Genomic DNA, 10095 nt, shown 5'->3' on the forward strand with positions numbered 1-10095 from the left:
AACATGTATTGGTCAACTTGCCATCTGGGAGAAGGGATGGAGGGAAGGAGGGGAAAAGTTGTAACAAAAGGTTTTGGAATTGTCAATGCTGAAAAATTACCCATGCATATATCTTGTAAATAAAAAGCTATAATAATAAAAAAAAAGGAAAAAAAAAAAAAAGGTAATCAAGATTAAGTGACTTTCCTAGAGTCACCCAGATCTAGTAAGTGTCAAGTGTCTGAGTTCAGATTTAAACTGAAATCCTCCTGATTCTAGGGCCAATGCTCTGTACCACTTAGCTGTTCCAGTATCTTTTTTTTTTTTTTTTAATAATAGCTTTTTATTTTCAAAATATGTGCAAAAACAGTTTTCAACATTCACCTTTACAAAATTTTGCGTTTCAAATTTTTCTCTCTCCATTTGCTCCATCCTCTCCCCTAGATAGCAAGTAATCCAATATAAATTAAAAATGTGCAATTCAGTGACAGCTAGGTGGTTCAGTGGACAGAGCACCAGCCCTGAAGTCAGGAAGACCTGAATTCAAATCTGACCTCAGAATCTTAACACTTTCTAGCTGTGGGTTGCCTAGTGTGATCCTAGGCAAGTCACTTAAACCCCAATTACATTAGCCAAAAAAAAAAAAAATAAAGTGCAATTCTTCTATATATATATTCCCACATTTATCATGCTGTGCAAGAAAAAATCAGATCAAAAGAGGGGAAAATAAGAAAGAAAGAAAAAGAACAAGTAAACAACAATAAAAGAGGTGAAAATACTATGTTATGATCCACATTCAGTCCCCACAGTCCTCTTTCTGGTGGCAGATGGTTCTTTCCATCATAAGTCCCTTGGAATTGAATCACCTTATTGTTGAAAAGAACCCCATCCATCAGAATTCATCATTGTATAATCTTCTTGTTGCTGTGTACAGTGAACCCTGAGTTCTACTCACTTCACTTAGCATCAATTCATTTGTTTCTTTAGGTCTTTCTGAAATCATCCTGTTAATTAATCATTTCTTATAGAATAATACTATTCCATAATATACATAGGCCATGACTCATTCAGCCATTCCCCAACATCCACTCAAATTCCAGTTTCCTGCCACTACAAAAGGGCTGCCAAACATTTTTGCATATGTGGATCCCTTTCCCTCCATTAAGATCTCTTTGGGATATAAGCCCAGTAGAGATATTGCTGGATCAAAAAGTATGCCAGTTTGATAGCCCTTTGGACATAGCACCAAATTGCTCTCCAGAATGGTTCTCCACTAACTCCACTAACTCCACTAACATTGTATTAGTGTCCCAGTTTTCCCACATCCTTCCCAACATTTATTTTTATCTTTCCCCGATATCATACAATCTGGGAGTTATGTAGTGGTACCTCAAAGTTGTCTTAATTTGTATTTCTCTGATCAATAGTGAATCAGAGAATTTTTTCATATAACTAGAAATGGTTTTAATTTTTTCAACTGAAAATTATACGTTCATATCTTTTGACCATTTATCAACTAGAGAATGGTTGTATTCTTATAAATTTGAATCAATTCTCTATGTTTACAAATGAGGCCTTTATCAGAAACCTTGGATGTAAATTTTTTTCCCTTTTCTGCTTCCCTTCTAATCTTGTTTGCATTATTTAGATTTGTACAAACATTTAAAAAATTTAATATAATCAAAATTATCCATTTTGCATTTCATAATGTTCTCTAGATCTTTGTTGGCCATTGTTTCCTTTCTTCTCCACAGGTATGATAGATAAACTATCCCTTGTTCTCCTAATTTGCTTATTATTTTTAAATCATGAATCCATTAACAGCAAGATTATACAATGACCAATTCTGATTTCTCAACAGTGAGATGATTCAGGCTGGTTCTAATGATCTTGTGATGATGACAGCCATCTACACCAAAGACAGGACTGTGGGAACTGAGTGTGAAGTACTTCTTTTGTTATTGTTTGCTTGAATTTTATTTCCTTTCTCATTTTTTTCCTTTTTGATCTGATTTTTCTTGTGCAGCAAGATAATTGTTATGCCTATATTGGATTTACACAAATTTTCATCATGTTTAACATATATTGGATTATTTGTCATCTACATATCTAGAGTGTAGATGGAAAGAGGAGGGAAATTGTAACACAAAGTTTTGCAGGGGTCAGTGGTGAAAAATTATCCTTGCATATGTTTTGAATATAAAAAAGCTTCAATAAAAAAAAAACCATGAACCCATTTCAACCTTGTCTTGGTATAAGGTATTACATATTGGTTAATGCCTAGTTTTTGCCATACTATTTTCCAATTTCCCCAGAAATTTTTGTCAAATAGTGAATTCTTATCCCAGAAGCTGGAATCTTTGGGCTTATCTAACATCAATTACTATAGTTATAGACTATTGTGTCTTGTGAACCTAACCTATTCCACTGATCAACCACTCTATTTCTTAGCCAATACCAAATAATTTTGATGGCTGTTGCTTTATAATATGGTTTTAGGTCTGGTACAGCTAGGCCACCTTCATTTGCATTTTTTCATTAATTCCCTTGACATTCTAGATCTTTTGTTCTTTCAGATGAACTTTGTTATTATTTTTTTCTATATCTGTAAAGTGATTTCTTGACAGTTTGATTGGCATGACATTGAATAAATAGGTTAATTTAGGTAGAATTGTCATTTTTATTATATTACCTTAGCCTGTCCACAACCACTTGATCTTCTTCCAATTGTTTAGATCTAACTTTGTGAGGAAAGTATTTTGTATTTTGTGTTCATATAGTTCCTGACTTTGTCTTGGCAGGTAGATTCCCAAATATTTTATATTATCCACAGTTATTTTAGATAGAATTTCTCTTTGTATTCTTACTGTCCAGCATCTTTTCTAAAAGGGAAATCATAGTTTTTGGTCTCATTCATTCACACACAGTCACACACTAGATTAAACTATCTTACAAGGTGGAAGTGGGATGCAGAGTAAGAAATGACTCATTAAGGCTTTCTGCAAGTCATGGTTACTGCAAAAAATGAAGCCCTTTTTCCAGGGTTAGCTTCTCTAGACCCAATTTTGGTTTGTCTCCTCTGGGAAAAAAGTGATGACAATAACCTTTGGGATCAAAGGGCAGCAGACCTGATTTGTTTGTAAGTCCATGAATATTGTCTTTATCTCCCCATTGCATGGAATATTTCCAGGCTCAGTTTTGGGTAGGCATCATGGTACCTGAATTTGCAGTAAACGGACTTGACTATCTGGATGATCTTGGCAAATCTCTATGGCATAGTAGAAAAACTTCTGGTGGCATAGTTTCCTTCTATATTCTGTGTTCTGGTGTCATTGGTCTTCTTGTTTTTAGAATAAGGTCTGGGCATTTTTGCCAGCACTCAATTGACATTATAGGTATTAGATTGAGATGGCCTTTTTCTTTCTTTCTTTCTTTCTTTCTTTTTTTGATCTAATGATTTTTTAAAAAATAACTTTTTATCGACAGAACATATGCCTGGGTAATTTTTTACAACATTATCTCTTGCACTCCTGTTCCGACTTTTCCCTTCTCTTCCTCTACTCCTTCCCCTAGATGGCAAGCAGTCTTATACATGTTAAATATGTTATAGTATATCCTAGATACAATATATGTGTGCAGAACCGAACAATTCTCTTGTTGCACAGGGAGAATTGGATTCAGAAGGTAAAAATAATCTGGGAAGAAAAACAAAGATGCAAACAGTTTACACTCATTTCTCAGTGTTCCTTCTCTGGGTGTAGCTGTTCTGTTCATCATTGATCAACTGGAATTGAATTATATCTTCTCTTTGTCGAAGATATCCATTTCCATCAGAATACATGCTCATACAGTATCGTTGTTGAACTATACAACGATCTCCTGGTTTGCTCATTTCACTCAGCATTAGTTCATGTAAGTCTCTCCAGGACTCTCTGTATTCATCCTGCTGGTCATTTCTTACAGAAAAATAATATTCCATAACATTCATATTACACAATTTACCCAACCATTCTCCAGTTGATAGACATCCATTCATTTTCCAGTTTCTAGTCACTACAAAAAGGGCTGGCCTTTATTTCATATCTGCCCTCTCCCATAAAAGCACTCATGATCACCCATGAACAAATACAAAAATATAAAGCACTCAAATGGCTTGCTTGACTCCCTCTGAAAGATAAATCCATTTTGGGTAGTCAGAAACACTGTTGAACAAATACTCCCCAATAACCTCAGACCTTACTAAACTGAACAATTAAAGTTTAAGAGGCTTCTTCATGGCCTGAGATCACTTTATTTTAGGGTGATGAAATATTAACAGATTTCCTTTTCCAAAGAAGAAATATCCCTGGAGGAGGTCCATTGTTCAACTCTTGAACTCTCAAATTTGGGAACTTTCAAACTTTCATAGAGACATCTTCTCTACAATACCTGGACATACATAGGCAGTGGACCCTGAAAGGTTTCTCCTTTCATTTGCTTTTTTATTGTTGTTGTTATTATTTTGTTCTGGGCAGGAGGTTTACCATTCTCTACTCCCACTGGCTTTTCCAGTCTGGAAATTCAAGGGAGACAATATAAGAAGGGAAGGGAAATGGAAGAAGAAGAGGAAAAAAAGAAAATGAGATGTTTATAGCCCATGGGCGATAGAATCAATATAGTGGCTCTTCTGATTCCATCACTGGTGACCCTCATTAGGTAGCTCCAGTCAATAGGATCTAATCAGAGGAGTTCCCTGTTTCCTTTTAATGCTGTGTGAAGGTGAAATATCTGCCTATTTGGGAAGGACTCTTCAAACAAAGGTTTGCATTCCAAAATATAAAATTGATCAGGGGACTCATGTAACTCATTAGGGATTCCCATGATCAAAACTCTTTACACAAGATCAGGGAGCAGGAGACACTCAGATGCAGGGAAATGAAGGGCATGCTAACAACCAAGGCAGTCTAGTTTTATCAGGACTGAGAGTTCAGGGAAGAGAGAAATAGATAAGGAGGGAAAGATGAAGAGACAGAGGGATTGAAGGTTAGTCTTGGAGACTCACTAGGTCTGGGCTTAAGTTTCTTCAAGGATATATATTAGCTGTGTCATCAAGGCAAGCTATGGAACATCTCAGTGTCCTTGTTGTTCAGTCATCTCAGTCATATCCAACTCTTCATGACCCCATTTGGAATTTTCTTGACAAAGTTATTGGAGTGATTTGTCATTCCTTCTCCAGGTCATTTTTGGGCTTTTCTCTGCGAAGATATTAGAGTGGTTTACATTTCCTTCTCCAGCATATTTTACAGATAAGAAAACTGAGGCAAACTGGGGGAAATGGGTTGCCCAAGGTTACCCAAGTTATAAGTGTTTGAGGCCAGATCTGAACTCAGGAAGATGAGTCTCCTGATTCCAAGTCAATGTTATATCCATTACACCAGCCAGCTGTCACTTCAGTACCATAGGAAGTACCTCAGGAAGTTGTAAATTACAGATAAATTGCCAGTCTGCACCAAAGGATTGAGTTTGTCCACCTGGAATTCCCCATACTTATGGAATCTCAGATTCAGACCCAAACAAATGAAAAGTCTATTGTGATGGAAAGAATGTGGATCAAAGCGCAGTATTTTAACCTTTTGTTGTTGTTTGCTTGTTTTTTTTTTTCTTCCTTGTATTTTTTCCCCTTTTGATCTGATTTTTCTTGTTTAGCAAGATGAATATGGAACTATGTCTAGAAGAAATGCACCTGTTTAACCTATATCAGATTGTTTGCTGTCTTAGGGAGGGGGGAAGGGGGAAGAGAGAGGGAGAAAATTTTGGAATACAAAGGAGAATGTTGAAAACTATTTTTGTATGTATTTGATAAAAGAAAACACTATGAAAAAAAGAAAGAAAAGTCTATTCTTAATAACTTAGAACTATATACAATAGACTCAGGTGGGTCCAACCTCAGTTTCTAGCTAGGGCTAAATAAAGCCTGTGGTCATGCCTCAAAAATGTTCTTAGATCTAGAGCTTGAAGGGTTCTCAGAGACTATCTAATCCAATTTTCTCATTGTACAAATGAGGAAACTGAGGTCACAGGTGATTGGTTAAATGTAGAAATTGAGGTAACAGGTGGTTAAGTGCACATTGTGGAAAAGTATTCAAACCCAAGAGTCTAGAGGACAGAGAGCCTGACAGGGACATTGCTCAAAATAAATAGCTATCTTCTAGGAAGGTTCATTTCATACCAAAAGTACCACAAGAGAAAGGAGTAGCAACATAGCTACACTTGCTCTCCCTATCTTGAGTTTTTCCCTGTCAGCCCCAGTTTTATCCATTTAGTCCAGAGAATTAGAAAAGTTACTGCCATGAATCAGTCTAAGAAGCAGTATAGTATATATCATAATAGTACTAACTAACATCTACATATAGCTTTGAAGTTTGATCCTCACAACTATCCAATGCAGCATTATCCCCATTTCATAAAGAAGCTCAGGATTCCATCACTAATGTCTAAGACAAGATGTGAACTCCTTTAATTTTGTTTCAAAAGCAGAGGCAGCTGCTGGCACAGTGGAGAGAAGACTGAACCTGGAGTCAGGAAGTTGTGAGTTCAAATTTGATCACAGATACTTTTTAACTCTATGATCCTGGAGAAGTCAACCCCTCTCTGCCTGTTTCCTCAACATAAAGTGTGGGGTAATATAGCTTTCTCACAGGATTTTGGTAAGGATCAAAATGAGATTATCTTTGTAAAAAAGCATTCAGTACCAATCCTGTATTATATAAATCATTATTCCATCCCCCTGTCTCCACGTTCAATGTCCTATCTCCTATGATGAGTTCTCAGTGTAATAGAAGGGATACTGGATTTGCAATTAAAGGATCTTAGTTCTAAATCCTCTGAACTGCCTCTCATTCTTCATGGGACTAGCTTTGGACTTTCCTACATTCATTCTGGGGCTAGGGCTTTCAGACACTAATGTGGTGTCTTTTGGATACAGATGCTTCAGCATTTCCATGTGCAAAGTGACAAATGCAAGACACATTGGACATTATTGTGTTTTTGCCAGGAGACCCTGGAATTCCAGCCATGAAAACATCAACTGTCAGTACACTATTAATGTCCCTTCTGTTTCCTGACTTGCAGCATTGGGCTGGGAACAGAGGAATAGGCTTTGACTTTCTTGGGATTATAATTTGGGTGGAAGCAGTTTGGGGAATTAGGTAATGAAATATCAGCTCATTGTTTTACTCTTTTATTATTTATTCAACCTTTGATTAAAAGTCAATGTTCTTTTGTTTTATTGTGTCATATCATAATTCATTTTAACCATATCAAAAAGATTCAGGGAGAAAACATGGGGATCCACAAGCAATTGTTTTGAAAAGATAATGATTTGAGATAGCTTCTAGGAACTTAGCTGGCTGGGGGCATGGGTCATTACATCTGTAAAATGGGGTTAGTGAAGTTTGAATGGGGTACCTTGAGGATTGCTAGATAGGATGCTTGGGGAAAACTTGATAATGCCATATAACCATCTGCTGTTATCTTGTTAAGTTGCTCCCCATCCTTATCATTACAGGAAGGAGTGTGAAAAAATGTTGACAACTAAGTGTTAGGAATAACAAATGAAAGTACCAAGACTTATCACGGTACTTAGCACATGCTGTTGAGCTGTTTCAATCATGTCTAACTTTCCATGACCTCATATGGGCTTTTTTTTTGGACCAAGATACTGGAGTAGTTTGCTACTTCCTTCTCCAGTTCATTTTACAGATAAAGAAACTGAGGCAAATGGAGTTACGTGACTTGTCCAAGGTCACATAGTTACTAAGTATTTGAGACTCAGGAACTCAGGAGCAGGAATCTTTCTAACTCCAGGGATGGGGTTCTGTGCACTATAGTATCACCTAGTACCTAATATATAGTAGGCACTTAATAAATAATTGTTGAATGATCCACTGACTTGAAATACATATTCCTCAATTTGGAGATGAAAGAGGGGGACAGGTGGAGGCAGTAGCCTCCTTTATGGCCACCACACACATTCTCTTTTGGAGTCTACTCTGTGCCCGTATCTCACTACAATACACATTTCTTTCTGAAGTCTCTTCTAGGTTCACCCCAATTGTACTACCTTCTCTTTTGGAGTCTAACTGTTTGACTTCAGACATTGGCTATGTGATATCAGGGAAATTATTCAACCTTTGTCTGCCTCAGTTTCCTCAATTGTATAATCAGGATAATAATAAGCACCTACCTCCCAGGTTTATTGTGAAGCTCAAATGATATAAAATTTGTCAAGTGCTTAACACAGTTCTTGACATATTAATAAATGCTGTTTCTTTCCTTTTATTAAACATTTTGAAAAAAGTTTATGTTCCAGCCCTTGTTATTTTGTGGATGTTTTAGGTACCAGATTAGAAGAATAAATGCCATGGGATAGGAACTAAATTGCTTGGAATAGACAATGGAAAGGAAATCATTTAAGGCTAATGTTACATGGAGTGGTTTTTTCAGTATTTATTTATTTATTTATTTTTGCTGAGGCAATTGGAGTCAAGTGACTTGCCCAGGGTCACACAGCTAGGATGTGTTAAGTGTCTAAGGTCAAATTTGAACTCAGATCTTCCTGACTTCAGAGCTGGTGCTCTATCCACTGCACCACTTAGCTGCCTCCTAGAGTGGGTCTTTCAAAACAAAGATATTCATTTACCGACTTTTTAGTAACCTAATTTTCATTTGTGCTCTGTGCCCACAACCAGAATATCCCTTCAACTTCTTTGATGACTTTATCACCTCGCATTGATGACACTTTAGTGTCATAACTCATTGTTTTTGGACTTCTTCAATTCCAATGACTTCCATCTTCATTCCACTCCAGCTCCCTACCTGCCTCATCTCATTGAGTGCATGTGTGTCATCCTGGAATGACATTTTCTCCAAGAGCTGCCTCTGAGAAATTACATATTCTGAGAATTTATTTTCTTGGCTCAATGCAGTCTTCAGGACATGAATGATTTCATGCAGAAATACAGAGGGTATTCCCATTCAGCTCAAATTCAAATGTGCAGGAATGAGCATTTAGGGATCAGACCTTTTGGTGAGAGAAAGGGATTTCCTGCTAGAGAATATTTTTCAGAGAAAAATAGAGAAGAATTTACATAAACACTCTGCAATTTCCAAAACCCATGGATCACTGAAAAGGGAATTGTTTATTCAGTAGTTCATAAAGGATGGGCACTTTCCCAAAGATGACTAGTACTCTGAATCTTGAAGATCTGGGTAGAATTCCATGGAAAAGAGAAACAAGTCATTTTATGTCCCTGAGTTTCAATTATCTTATCTGGAAAAGGAAGAGATTGGACTAGATTAGAGGTTCACTCATCCCTACCAACTCCGCCCCAGGAAACCATATTAAAATGTAATTGGGAATTTTTTAACAAAATACAAATACAGTGCAATGTCTATAATGTTAATTTGTGGATTTCTGAGTCAATATATGGTTCAAATGACCACTAAGGTCTATTCTAGCACCAATCTATGACCCTATAATATTATTTACTATTTTTGAAGAGAAATACAGTATAACTAGTATGCCTGGGATAGGACACTTGTTGCTCTGCTTGTGAAAAAGAGGGCTTTCCCACTTTCCTTATCTCCCCTTACTCTATTAGCAATAGTACTACTACTATTAATAGCAATAGCATTTAACTACTGTCTTAAAATTTACAGAGCACTTTACAAATATCTCATTTAATTTTCACAACAACCCTGGGAAGAAGGTGCCATTATCATCATCTTAATTTTAGAAATGAAGAAACATAGGCAAGCAAAGTTTAAGTCCAGGGTTGTGGTATCTCTTCTTTTGTATAATATGATGGTTCTCTATGGGAGTAGGTTTCTTGGGGAGGTTTCTGGAGGCAGCCTTAGTTTCAGTTCAAAGTAATAATCACTTCAAACGCAGCCAGGAGTTAAAATCCAGTCCTTTATTGTGGCCTTCAAAGTCCTGAGCTTCAGCCCCTAGCTCCTTCCGAATGTCTCCAGCCAGCACAAAGGTGGAATATGGAATGAATCTATCTCTGCCTCTGAGAGTGGGCTTCTGTGTTTGGCTCTGAGAGCTTCTTGCTTATATATATGTACTTTTCACTG

This window comes from Sarcophilus harrisii, chromosome 3, assembly GCF_902635505.1.
Source record: "Sarcophilus harrisii chromosome 3, mSarHar1.11, whole genome shotgun sequence".
NCBI lineage: Eukaryota > Metazoa > Chordata > Mammalia > Dasyuromorphia > Dasyuridae > Sarcophilus > Sarcophilus harrisii.